Raw genomic sequence first — 13,342 nt, forward strand, 5'->3', positions numbered from 1 at the left:
AAAGAAAATCCAAGTCAGTGACTATATCTCTAGATACCGTGTTCTTGTCTGTCCTTTGCTCAGTTTAACCAACTCTTTATTCTGGAAGCTTTATGGTAAAGCTCCAGGAATTGCTTCACTCTGTTGAGTCAGTTTCTGTTGCCACCAAAGGGACTTAATTGATGTAAATCATCTCTCCATTTTATTGCACTGATGGGGTCCATTCCAGAGAGAATTGTGGCCAGTGAGATGCCGAAGGCAAGGAAGGAACATTTTGTTGCTTTGTTAGAACACTGTCCATGGGGTAGGGTCATAATGGAGTAGAGACTGATATATGAGGTCCTTCTAGAATTTGCAGCAATGAACCATCTACAGAGGAGGTCCAGGAAAGAGTGCCCTTAGTCTGAGTCCATGAATTATGAAGTCTGGTCTGACATTAAATTTTCTTGGTCATCATTCGCTTTGTCTTTTCTCCTAGCCCCTTCCCTTCTGGTAATAAATAACATGGTGGCAAGGAAATAGAGTGTACCTTCTCTGTTCATTTCCACAAAAGTGCCTTGACTGGCACTTCACATCACGGCAGATTCTCCAAGGAATACAGAGGCAAGTTTTGAGCTGAAGGTTGCATCTACAACAGTGTAATTCAGTTTCTACAGATGAGGAAATAGAAAGAACAACATGGACCACTGCTGTGATGAAAGGGCCTGGTGGAAGTCTATGATTCTCTAGTCCTTAGTCTCTGTGGCAGTGGTTACAGCTCCTGATCGATCTCTTGGAATTCAGATTAGTTGTGGCATGAAAACGTGAGGACATTTGGCATACCCGTCCCTAAAAGAAGTCTTATTCCCTTTCTCAGTTGGGTAATGCCACAGAAACCAATGACCACAACATAAAACAAATGGTTTCAGATCTATGATAGATACTTGAATGCTTCTCATGTTTCTTCCCCAAGATTAGTACTGGCCTCTGCTGTTAATTGAGATTTTGTAGGTGATAGTTATGCAGAGGAAAGATGTGTTGAGCTGTTATGACACATGGAAATCTGCTCTACATCCATAGGCACAGAGAGCCCCCGATGATGAGAGGTCAACAGATGACAGGCACATGCATTCACAACTTCTACTTCACAGAGAAATGTGGGTACCAGACTCTTGCCATTTGTCTAGTTAAAAGAAGATTCTGGCACTGCTTTACACAGCATGATGCAATGGATCTTCTTCTTCTTCTTCTTCTTCTTCTTCTTCTTCTTCTTCTTCTTCTTCTTCTTCTTCTTCTTCTTCTTCTCCTTCTCCTTCTCCTTCTCCTTCTCCTTCTCCTTCTCCCTTTTCTCCTTCTTCTTTGTCTTATTTTTCCTATTTTTGGTTTTTTGAGTCAGGGTTTCTCTGTAGTTTTGGAGCCTGTCCTAGAACTAGCTCTTGTAGACCAGGATGATGTCGAACTCACAGAGATCTGCCTGTCTCTGTTTCCCAAGTGCTGGGATTAAAGGCATGCGCCATCACCATCCAGTGTCAGGATCATTTCTTCTTTGTAGTTCAATTTTTCCTTGACTTCAGGGATACAACACTGACTTGATTTCCTTATTTCTGATGGCTCCTTTTCAGTATATGTTCTGTGAGTGTTTTACTCACAATGTGCCCTACAATGTGTCATCATTACTAAGTCTCTCTTCTTGCTTTTTCAACTCTTTCAGTTCAGCTTTCTGTAATGGCAGCAGGTGTTTGGGTTCAGTGGCCATTGCATCCTTGTTTTAGTGAAAGCAAAACTATTTGCTTTGTTAGACTAGCAAAGGTTGTACAAACTTGTTATATATGACTATAGGATGCTGGTAAATGTTTACCGACCAGCTTGGGGTGAAGAGGTATAACTTGTAGCATTTCACTCATATGTGGCTAAAAACCATTAAATCAATCTGAAATTGCTTGCTCAGCACAATGCGTGTCAGCAGGTACTATGCTAAGGGCTAGGAGTCTATAAGATAAATCAGGACCATGGATCTCATGTCTTCATGGGATTTATTTTCATGGACTTTATATGTTCAAAGATTTTGTATTCTAGATGTAGAGCTGGTTGATAAGGCAAAAAGGATAATAATTCAATGCATAAATGAATAGATAACATCAGACAGTGGTAAAGGCTATAAAATAAAGTAGAATAAAGGTGACACGAGAGAGGTAGGAAGGAGGTTATCTTATGCGAGTGCTTTGAGAAGCTGTATTTTGAATCAAGACCCATTGGGAAATGATCTCGCAAAACCTGGGGGACAGTTCAAACTCGGAGCCTTGAAATGTTTGTTGTGTTGATGTGGAGAAGGCAGACCCTTTCCCTGGAAGTTTCTGAACATGTAAAGTGTCACCATGGAGGTAATAGTGTCCATTTCTATTTTTTTCAAAGAGAAAAATACTGAAAAAAAATAGAATGCTAGTTAAATTCTGATGGGTAATGTTTACACATGTGCCATCTGGGTATCCCCATCCATCTGTGCTCAGTGCCAGTGTATTCATTTACATCCTGTGAACCAATGAGTATCATCTCCCCACCTTCTGGTTTAGTATATAGCTTAATGTCTTCACACACACACACACACACACACACACACACACACACACACACACACACACACACAGTCTTAGTTACTTTTCTATTGCCACAATAAGACACTGCGGTCAAGGCAATTTATGAAAGAAAACATTTATTGGAACTCACAGTTCTAGAGGATGAGAGTCCAGAATCATGATGGTGGAGAGCAGGGCAGCTGGCTGGCAGGCTTGGAACTGATGCAGTGACTGAGAGCTTATAGGTTGAGACAACAACCATGAGGAAGAAGGAGGAGGAGGAGGAGGAGGAGGAGGAGGAGGAGAGAAAGAGAGCACGAGATGGGAATAGCATGGCCTTTTGAAATCTCAAAGTCCAGCCAGTGATACACCTCCTCCAATGAGACTACACTTCTAAATCCTTTCCAAACAGTTCCACCAACTGGGGACCAAGCATTCAAACATATTATCTATAGCAACCAGTCTCAGTCAAGCACCACACAGACACTCTGCAGGTATTATAAATGTGAGTGACTCGACCAGACCATCTCTCTCGTCAGATTGCTTTTGACTCTAAACTTCAGCCATAAGCACACTGCTACCTACTAGGCATCTTTACTCGCAGTTTTCAAACATTTAGACTATAGCAGGCTTAGATTTCAGTTCATCAGTTGACTTTTCATCCCAAGTTACGAGGCAGATTTTTAAAAATAGATGTCTTTGCTTTAGGTACTCACTTAGTTGAAAGAAATTCAAGCATCTTTTGAGTAAAGTTTATTCATTGTACATCAGGTCCACATAGTACCTTGTGGTCAGTAGCCTGCTGCTTGATTCAACAGTGGGACTCCATGATGAAGTCTTTGACACATCCAGCAGACCATCACAACGATGAGACAGTGCGGGTCACTGGACACTCCCAGTTCTGGGATGATTTCAATAGTTGTTCAGAAGTCAGGCGAAATGGTGGTGGGTCCAAGACAGGCAAAAGAACTTTTCTGGGTCCTTGCTTATTGATTTCATGGCTTCATTCACAGGCATTCTGAGGCCCAAGGCCCAAGGTGGACAACAAAGTTAATTTTGTAGGTTTCTATGAAGATATACATATATATATATATATATATATATATATATATATATATATATATATGTGTGTGTGTGTGTGTGTGTGTGTGTGTGTGTGTGTGTGTGTGTGTGTATATATGTATATGTATATTTACAGGAAGTGTCAGAGGACATGCCTTCTGAAAAAAATGTATTGTTGGTGTAAAATTGTTTTTTAAATTTCATTACATTTTATTTACTTCTTTATTTGTGTGTCTGTGGGGGTGTGTGCACAGTGTGTTTGTGGAAGTCAGAGGACAGCTTGCAGGAGTTCATTTGAACGCAGGTTACTGGGTCTGGTGGTATGTACCTTTATCCTGAGCCATCTTACTGACTCTGGAGTGAAATTTTTATTTCTGTTTTGAGGATGCCAAGGAGCATCTTGTAAAACATTTCTAATTATGAGTCAGAGTTAAGGTTCCTGGTAAGGGATGTGGCTAGGACATACACTGATGATATAATGTGGATGGGCTTGTCTTTCTCTGTTGCCATTGACGGGGCAATTAGGCCATTCCTTCATCATCTGCTCTCCCTGTGTCTGGCCTTTATGAAGTAAAGTAGGGGCAAAAGAGCAAGAGTCCAAACAAGGCTATGAAATCCTCATTCCAAGACACCCCCAGCATCCCCCTTCCCGTCGGTTCCTCCTTTCCTATCCCCAGAGTCCCTTTTTGCAATTTGTTCGACTCTCTGTCGCCTGTACTGCAGGGACAGCAGCAGCCTGAACCCAGATGTAGGGTCAAGCACCCTGCAGAGCAGATAGCAATAGCAAAGTGTACTTTAATAACTCTCAGCTCTCAAGTGGCTCTGGAAACCAAACTTAAGATTTCTAGTGCCATTTCTCCTAGGCTTCCTTGCCTGAGGGGAGACCTGACTGATGACTTTGAATATCCATCAACAAATAATAAATAATAATAATAACCCATCTGCCTCGGGGTTATTGGAGCCAGGGAGGCTGGGGCGGCTGGGGCTTTCTCACTTCTTAATTTAACTTGAAAGTCAATTTCAGGCTGGAACCACAGCCACTCACTAGTGCAGAGATTTCTCCTTGAAACATCTTGATGTCTGTTATCCAGGATTAGGCTCTATCCAGGCTGCCGTGGCCACTTGAGCTCCATGTCTATGGACACTCTGGATTCCCAGTCCTGGATTCCGGACTTTTCAGGCTCTGTTTATATTCTCAAATGACCCGTTGCCCTTCTTTCCCCCGTTACACTTTATAGTTTGGAGACTTACATGAATTGCTGAGCTCCTGAGTGTGAGCAAGATATTCACGTCTCCTGAAACTATCGATCATGACCTTGGACTTGATCAGGGCCCTAGGGTTTTGGGTGTGTGTGTGCATCTATGTGCAAACCCTCCATCACGTTACCTCTGTGAACCTCAGCTGCCCACCCAGGAGGCAAGAATAACATCAGCAGTGGTTCTTACACTAGGGGGCGCTTCCTTAGGGTTTAGGATAGTCCAGACAGGGTTCGAAAGGCTTTCCCTGCATCATCTCTGCCCAGAGATGAAGTTGGTTTGTCTTAGGCTTATAGATATTGTACATTGCATCAGAGTCTACACAGAAGCCGGTAGTCTGGCCCTCACTAAGGCACTATGCCCGGCCCCATCCAAGCCCCTGCTCCAGAATGCCCAGATACAGTTAATGTGGACATTCTTCTCTCCAGGCTGAGAGACTCTTTTTTGTATGTGTATGTGTTTAGTCATATGTATGCATGTATACGGAGGCCAGAGTTCAGCCTTGAATATTGTTCCTCAGGTTCCACCCACCTTTGATTCCTGAGACAGGGTCTCTTATTGACCTGGAACTTGCCAATTAGGTAGGACTGCCTGGCCAGTAAGACCGAAGTCTCTAGCCCCAGGAATCCAAATACGTGCCACCATACCTGGCTTTTGTGGGTTCCGTGGGATCAATCTAAGCATAGCAGGTGCTCAACTGACTGAGCTATCTCCCCAGGCCTAAACAAACAAACAAACAACAAAAAAAACCACTTTTAATTCTGGATGATTGTTGTAGGTGATTGTTCTTATATGGTCTAAAGATGCTGTAACCACTGTTTCCTCCCTAACCTCCTCTGTGGATCAGTCCTGTGCCCACGGGAAAGGTCTGGCGTTGGCCTATCAAATGTCAGCTCATTGACAAGAGGGGCTGTGTGTGCCAATGCGCTTTTGAGCACCAGGCATGTTGCAAAGCTTAATCTCAGTGTCCAGGGAGTTTTAAAGACTGCTGCCTTGGTGAATAGACCTTTGTGCGAGGCACCTGACTCCCCAAGCCTTCCTTCTCCCTTCTGTGTAACGTGAGGCCTACACCTTTCAATCTTCTCTTTTGCTGCAAGCCCTCTGGGTTGTCACCTGTGATGTCACCTCCTTAGTGTTCCTTCATTCATTGGGTATTTCCTTATGTTTGTTAGGATCGAGTCTCTGTATCCCTTGCAGAAAGAGAAGTGGCAGTTAGGACATTATGTTCATACCCAGGTTGCTTTGGGCCACTGTTGCCTGGGGCTGGCTGAACCATGGACTCATCTGGCATATAGCTGGGAGATGACATTTCTCTTTTACTTCTAACCAGTGACCAATGGGCACCCTGGTGTCTTTTTCCGGAAGCTGGGATGTTTACCATTTCTGCTGGTGTCTGTGTAGACTAGAGATGGGTGATTTCGCTGGGGTAGGAATCGAAGGCCCAATACTGTCATCTCGCTTTTTGTAGGATTCATGTTTGGCAGGTAGAGGTAGAAAGGATGGTGAGAATGACTCAGGGCGATTGTGAACCTGTGATGAGCTTTTTACTGCCTCCCTCTTGAAGGAGGTTTGCTGGTACCAGGCACCTAATAGCTAGAACCCCCACTGTGGCCAGCACAATCCTGTAGGATTCCTAGAAAATGATTTGGCTGTCTTTGCTCCTAATCCAATTTGATGATGTTGTTTTTGATAGCATCACCTATTATTTGCTGGGCAGGAGAAAAAAAAAACACCATCCCCCACCAGGTTCACCAAAAGCAGGACTCCTGGAAGGAACCAATCACCTGCCTTCAGCGCACTTGGGACTTTCAAGTGAGCACTGGGTCCCAGACATGTTGGGGCTTTTGAAATGGCAGGGGCACGGGATGAGGCTGGCGGTGCTGTAAATTCCGATCAGCCCAGCTGGGGTGGGAACGTGGTGGGGAGGGAAAGTTATCTGGAGCGAGTCTTTGTTTCCACGGTATTGCCTCCTATGCCTCAGCCCCCCAGGATCACCAAGCTGTAAACAGCACACCTTACAAATCAGCGTCCCCCTGACATGGCTGGAACGTTCATTACCAGCTGTAAAGGTACCCTAGCAAGAGAGGTTGCCATTCTGCAGCCCGATTTTCCATCGCTGTAACCCAATTAACTGGTGCGTGTGTTTGTTTTACAAAGCTCCAAGCTACCATAAACCATCCAGATACGTGGGCTGCAGAAAGCTCCGTAATTAGGACAAGGTGTACAAATTAAACTACTCTTTTTAAACTTCAAACCAGCTAACTTCTGACATACTGTACTGCTGGGGCTTCTGGGACTGAACCCAATTAACATCTTAGTATTTTATAAGCATCGTTTTAATTGCGTTTGTATGCAATCTTCTCTCCAAGTGCCTTTCAAGGTGCAAGTAGTCCTTGTTCAGCTTTTATGACTCGGGTGATTTAAATCTCCTCTCTTCGAGGTTCCCGTTAATAATGATTGCTGCTACTTCAAATGCTGGTCCCACATAAAACTCGTCTCTCCGAAGAATTATGCTTTAAAACTGTTGCATTTAACTTTATTATTACATTTTTAATTTTTTCTCTGTTTGAACATTGTGCCCTTAAACATTTTATCAACCTGTCAGCCCTTGGAATAGCTGAAAAGTGAGATTCCTTTTAGGGCCTGGGAGGAAAGGTTTTCATTCTTGTTTGCCCTCAACTGCTCTGCATGCGGCTGATGGGGCTAGAGTAAAGATGCCCACTGTGGTTGGAGGTGATGCTGGGGAGGGGGAATGTGAATGGATAAAACCGCCGGTTTTAGTTTCCTTGGGGCTAATATTGGGTATTTCTCTCTTGTGCAATATATATATATATACACACATATATATACATATACACACATATATACACACACACAAATATATATATACATACATATATGCACACACATACATATATTTTTCTAATGCACAAATCAAGATGAATAATCATTTAATTCAATATTTTTTATATTGTTTTAACATAAATAAAGTCAGTAAACTGCAATCTATAGACAAGCATCCATTTTTGTTAAAATATTTTTGAGCCTCATTTGGACCAAGGGAGGAGGGCAAGGGTCATATTTATAAGTGTAGATTCTCTTTTCATTGTTATTAAAATTGTAATAACTTACCCATCATGGATTTTATTTTGCCTGATCATATCCAGTTTTAAAAGGATTGCCTTGGATGGGCATGGTGGCACACACCTGTATTCTTAGTACTTGGGAGTTGAGGCAGGGAGATTGTATCTTTGAGGCCCGCCTGGGTAATGTAATGAGTCTTTGTCTCAGAAGGGACACATAAATAAGGAGAGAGACTGTAGACCTGTGATCCAGCTTTCTCGGCCTCCCTCGTGAAGGAAGCTCACCAGGGCCAGGTGTCAAATGGCTAAACCCTCACTGCGAGATACTCTGACATTCCCCGCCCCAAGCGAGTGACTTCCTTGCTTTGCTCTCATTTGTTCTGCCGCCATTCTAAGAGTAAAGCCGACTTTAAAAGGGTTAAAACACACAAAGAGTGCCTGCCTGAAGCATTTGTCCCAGCGAAGAAGAAGTTCAGGGAGAAGGCCGTGCCAATGTTAGTGTCTCCTTGTCAGCACAGACTTCACCACGTGCAGCCAGGAAGCACTAGAGCCCCTGACTATGCCTGGGTTTCTGAGCACAACCAAATAACAAACTCCTCCTCCACCTCCGTGTACCACAAAGCAAAAGCTTTCATGATACCCCCTCCCCACCCCGCCTCTTAATACAAGGAGTTAGGAAAAATTGAGTACTAATGTTAGACTCAATTAGAGTTCCTGTAATCTGGATAGAAGTATATAGGGTTGAGCAGGCAGTGAGAGCCTCCTGGAATATTTTAAACCCTTTGGCTTGATTGAGTGTCTTGTCAAACAGAACTGGCAGCCTCTCTCCCAGAGCTGCCCGGATCTATGCAGATATGATTTCGATCATGCCTTTATGATGTGTAGTCTGTAATGAGGACGAACATGCACAAATCACCTCTGGGTGGCAGTTAGGATGCAATGCTCAAAGGAGAAAGACATTTCTACTTTCAAATGCCTGGTGATTTCAGATATTATATAGCTAGCCTTCCCTGGACTGCAAAATCTTCAAATCTACTCAGGTTCTTTGGTGGAAAAAAATGAGACTTTCATAGCTTTTCTTTGGCAAAAACCACTAGGGAGATCAGAATTGTGTCGCTGAGATCAGGGCCCCATATCTTTCTGGCTAGACTGAAATCAAAGTTGCAATTGAAGAGAGGATCTTTCCATAGTTTGATTTAAGGGGCAGACATGGAAAGGAGTGGGGTGCTGACCTCCTTGAGGTGGGAGATCTGAATCCATAGCAAAAAGCAGCCGCACTTCTTGTGACAGGCGAAGGAGTTATTTTCTTTTCAGGATCAGAAATGAAGTCATAAATATCTTAGTGTGACAGCAAGGGTTTGGTAGGGGAAGCAACAAACACAGGGCTGAACTAAAAACCCAAAGTTGGAGCTTTAGACCTGGCTAGAAAATGCCCCAATTATGTGTCAGTTCATGAGCCTCTCTCCAGGTGCATGAGCTTATCCTTGACTTCATGGTGAATATGTGGTCAGCCTGGACTAATGAGACCCTGTCTCAAAACACCAAACCATCAGAACCCAATGCAAACAAAAACCAACCAAACATAAAAACCCAACCCATCACACAGTTTAGGAAAAAGGCATGTTAATTAGTGAACTTGTGCTCACGGAATTAGGGGGAGATGCCCAGGATTCACCACCATGTTTTATCTACTCTGCTTTTGTTTGTTGTGTGGTGTTGAACACCGATGGACAAGGCAGGGATGAAAGGGCTGACCTGAAATTACAGCAAGTGATGAGGAGATCTCAGGAACCCGTTTCTGTCATCAATAAAAGGTAGTGAATTGATGGAGCGGGCCTTTTGTTGAGTTTTGATGATGATGATGATGATGATGATGTTGACGACGGTGGTTTTGGTGATGATTTTTTGTGTGTGTTTGTGTGTGTGTGTGTATTGATAAAACTTAGGACAACAGGAAATTCCTAAAACATTGTGAAATATCATTTGTCTGCAGGGCTCCAATTCTCTGTTTTAGGGCCAATTTCTTTCTTTTCTATTGTCTTACCCTCTCCACTCTCAAGGAATCTTGGGTTTGGCTGACACAGCTCCATGACACCAGAGTGCCAGCTCTGCACCGCACTGTGTGCATAAAAATTGTCAAATTATGTTGCCCCTTCGGGGGTCTGTGTCCCCTTAGTCCAGTGGCAGTTCGGGGTATGGGACTCCAGATGGTGGCCCTCCCCTCCAGTAGCTGTCAGGGGAGCACTGGACCAGGCAACAAGTGGAAGGAAAAACTCAGGCTGTGTGTCTGTCTAGGCGTGTACCCCGCACAGCTCCTGCTCAGCAGATCACTAGATACAGCCGTGCTGCAAAAAAAAGACCTGCTAGAAGACTCTCTCCCAACTGGCTGTGGACTGGAGTCCAGATACACATAAGAGAATGAATGCACTTCGTTTTGTGCAGTTTGCCCCTTGACAATGAGAGAACTCAGAGAGCAAAGGGCTTTTGACCTCTCACCCATTTTCACACCAAGTAGCTTCTTTGCTCTGAGGGAGGTGAGAGGTGGGAGGTGGGAGGAGGTGAGCGGGGAGGCCTGGCATGATCAAAGGAGAAGAAGCAACAGGATGGAGAGGAGGGTAGAGGACAGAGAGTAGACAAAGGGCAGGGAAACAGGAGTTGTTTATGGCTGGGGTCTTAAAGGGGCTAAGGGAGACCAGTTGTTCAAACACAAACCCAGGAAGCTGCTGGCTTACTCATTATCTTACACCTTATCTGAGAGCAGCCCTAGCTCGATAAGGGTGTCACTGTGATGTGTCACTGGTGGCTGTAGTGGCCTCAGTGTCTGTGCATGGGCTTCCCCGGGGCTTTCTCAGAAACCCAGATGGCTGGCTCGAAGATTCAGGTCTTGGGAATTGGGCTGTGGAGAGTTAACGGGAAATTGCACGATTCTCTGGAGCTGGGTGGGGAAAACATTGTCCTGTAAAATCCCCAAGGTCATAGCACAAATCCTTTCCTGGTGGTAGGATCTTGGCTTTCTTTACGCCCGAATGTGAGAGTGTTATTTTCCTCCCAAACTACTTTCCAGGATTGTCCAAAGGTAATCCTGTCTTCATAGAAGGATTATGAAAGCTTTGAAGTTTATACAGACAAAACAAATTATCACTATGCCAGGTGGCAACCTCATTTCAGATTGAGAAGTGAAGCCTGGGTAGAGGTCAGATGGCTGAGGCTTTTTTTTTTCTACCAGCAAGCTTGTTTGTCCTTAAGCAATTTGGTAGTTCCCACTCTGAAACCTTCTAGGAATGGGCATCCCCCAGCCTCATGTGCCCCTCTCGTCAGGATGTCACCATTCACACTTTACGTCAAATTTGTGCATTGGCAGTGGGAACCGTCGCTTTTACTTTTTTTTTTCTTTTTCGAGACAGGGTTTCTCTGTAGTTTTGGAGCCTGTCCTGGAACTAGCTCTTGTAAACCTGGCTGGTCTCGAACTCACAGAGATCTGCCTGCCTCTGCCTCCCAAGTGCTGGGATTAAAGGCGTGCACCACCACCGCCCGGCTGTAGCTTTTACTTTTGAAGGAAACGGAAGTCAGCGAGTCCCAGTCATCCGTGCTGGCATGTCATCTTTGCTGTAAAGGAGCATGCAGAATGCGTGCTGCTGAGGTAACTAGTTTCCCTGAGGGCAGAGGTCCCTGCTCACACAGGTCCTTTCGATGTCATTTCCAAGTCTTGGCTGTCTTTGCAACTGCCAAGTGATCTAAGTGATCTCCGCATATGGATGTTCCAGGGCATCACCTTCTGCCATATTGGATAGTTTAGAGGTGTTGCTGTACCTTACCTGCTCTTGGGAAAAAAGTGTGGTCCAGAAAGTTCTATGGCTAACAATGGAAGGAGGAGGGCCATCTGGATCCTCTATACTGCTGATGGTTAACCTGAGAAAGTTCTCTTGGCAGTCTCAAGCCAGATTTAGCGCTCGCTCTCTCTCTCTCTCTCTCTCTCTCTCTCTCTCTCTCTCTCTTTCTCTTTCTCTCTCCTCTGGCAGCTAGAAGCTTATGGCAGGTGATATTTGCTGAGTAGCTTAGCTTTTCTAGCTTGATGCCGACAGACGCAGGAGCATGTCCCAGATACAGGCTAAACTCAGAGTGTGCTGACATCTGCACATAGAAGACACTTAATACGTGACTCTGCATTTGCTTAGATGGCAGTCTGAGGTCAGCAGAAAGAATGCTAGAGAAACAAAATTTTAGGGTGCTGGCACTAGTCTTTGACAAGGAGTATGACTCGGGCAAGCTACCTAACACCTCTGCGTCTCAGTGTCCTGAACTGTAGAATGAAAACAGTCTCTATTGCACTGGCTGGCTTTGGAGGACCAGAACGCACACCTAGGAAAATAGAGAGGATCATTTGCTTCTCAGATTATGTAAGTGATTATTGGTTATTATTGTACCAATGCTATCATTCACTCCTCCAGACAGATTTCTCCATCTCAGGCCCGAGAATCCGGCTCAGTGGGTCAGTGATTGCCTTATAAATGCGAAGACAGGAATTTGGTTTCCCAGCACCCACATAAGTACTGGGTAGGCGTGGTGGCTCACCTGTAATTCAGTGTTCGGAAGGCAGAAATGGGATCCCAGTAGTAAACTGGCTAGACTACTTTTATAATAGGGCTCTCGGTTCAGCTGAGAGACTCTACCTTAATGAATAAGGAAAAGAACATCCTAGAAAGACTTCTTTTTTTCCCAACTTTTACAATTGTTTTTATTGTGCTATACATTTTTCTCTGCTCCCCTCCCTTCCTCTGCTTTCCCTTTCTACCCCTACTAGAAGGACTTCTCAAGCCTCTTGGCACATGCACAGACACATACCTATCTGTATACCTTCATGCATGTATGCCACAAACAACAAATGAAATAATATTTCTTTATCTCCTTGGGCCAAGGATAGAAGCACTGATTCTTGATATTCAAAATGGCCAGAAAGTCATGCTTTCAGCTTCTCATCCAGTTGCCCAAACCATCCCCAAGCAGAGCTCTCTATTTCTACAATCCAGGCTTTGGTGTTCTTCTCCTTGTCTGACTGGGACAGTTGAGATGTTGATGCCTGCAAGTGATGAACAAGAATCTCTCAACTGTCATTTGGATCACTGTGCCATGCTAGCCGAGATGCCCATTGCCTTGAAAATTCTCCAAATCTTCAGAGAAAGAATTTGATAACCCAAATCTAAGAGCCTTCCAGAATCAAATCATTTCTTTCTTCAACAATTATTGATTATTCCAAGAGTTTCTAGAACTTGAGTGCCAAGCCATATGTGCCTGTGTTCATTTGGGCTTAGGAAAAAAAAAAAACCTTTGTACCGTGGATTAAAATTCTGAGGGTCCCAGAATCACTTTTGAATGGTTACAAACCATAGTCTGGTAGGAAAGGCAAGCTAT

This window comes from Microtus pennsylvanicus, chromosome 11, assembly GCF_037038515.1.
Source record: "Microtus pennsylvanicus isolate mMicPen1 chromosome 11, mMicPen1.hap1, whole genome shotgun sequence".
NCBI lineage: Eukaryota > Metazoa > Chordata > Mammalia > Rodentia > Cricetidae > Microtus > Microtus pennsylvanicus.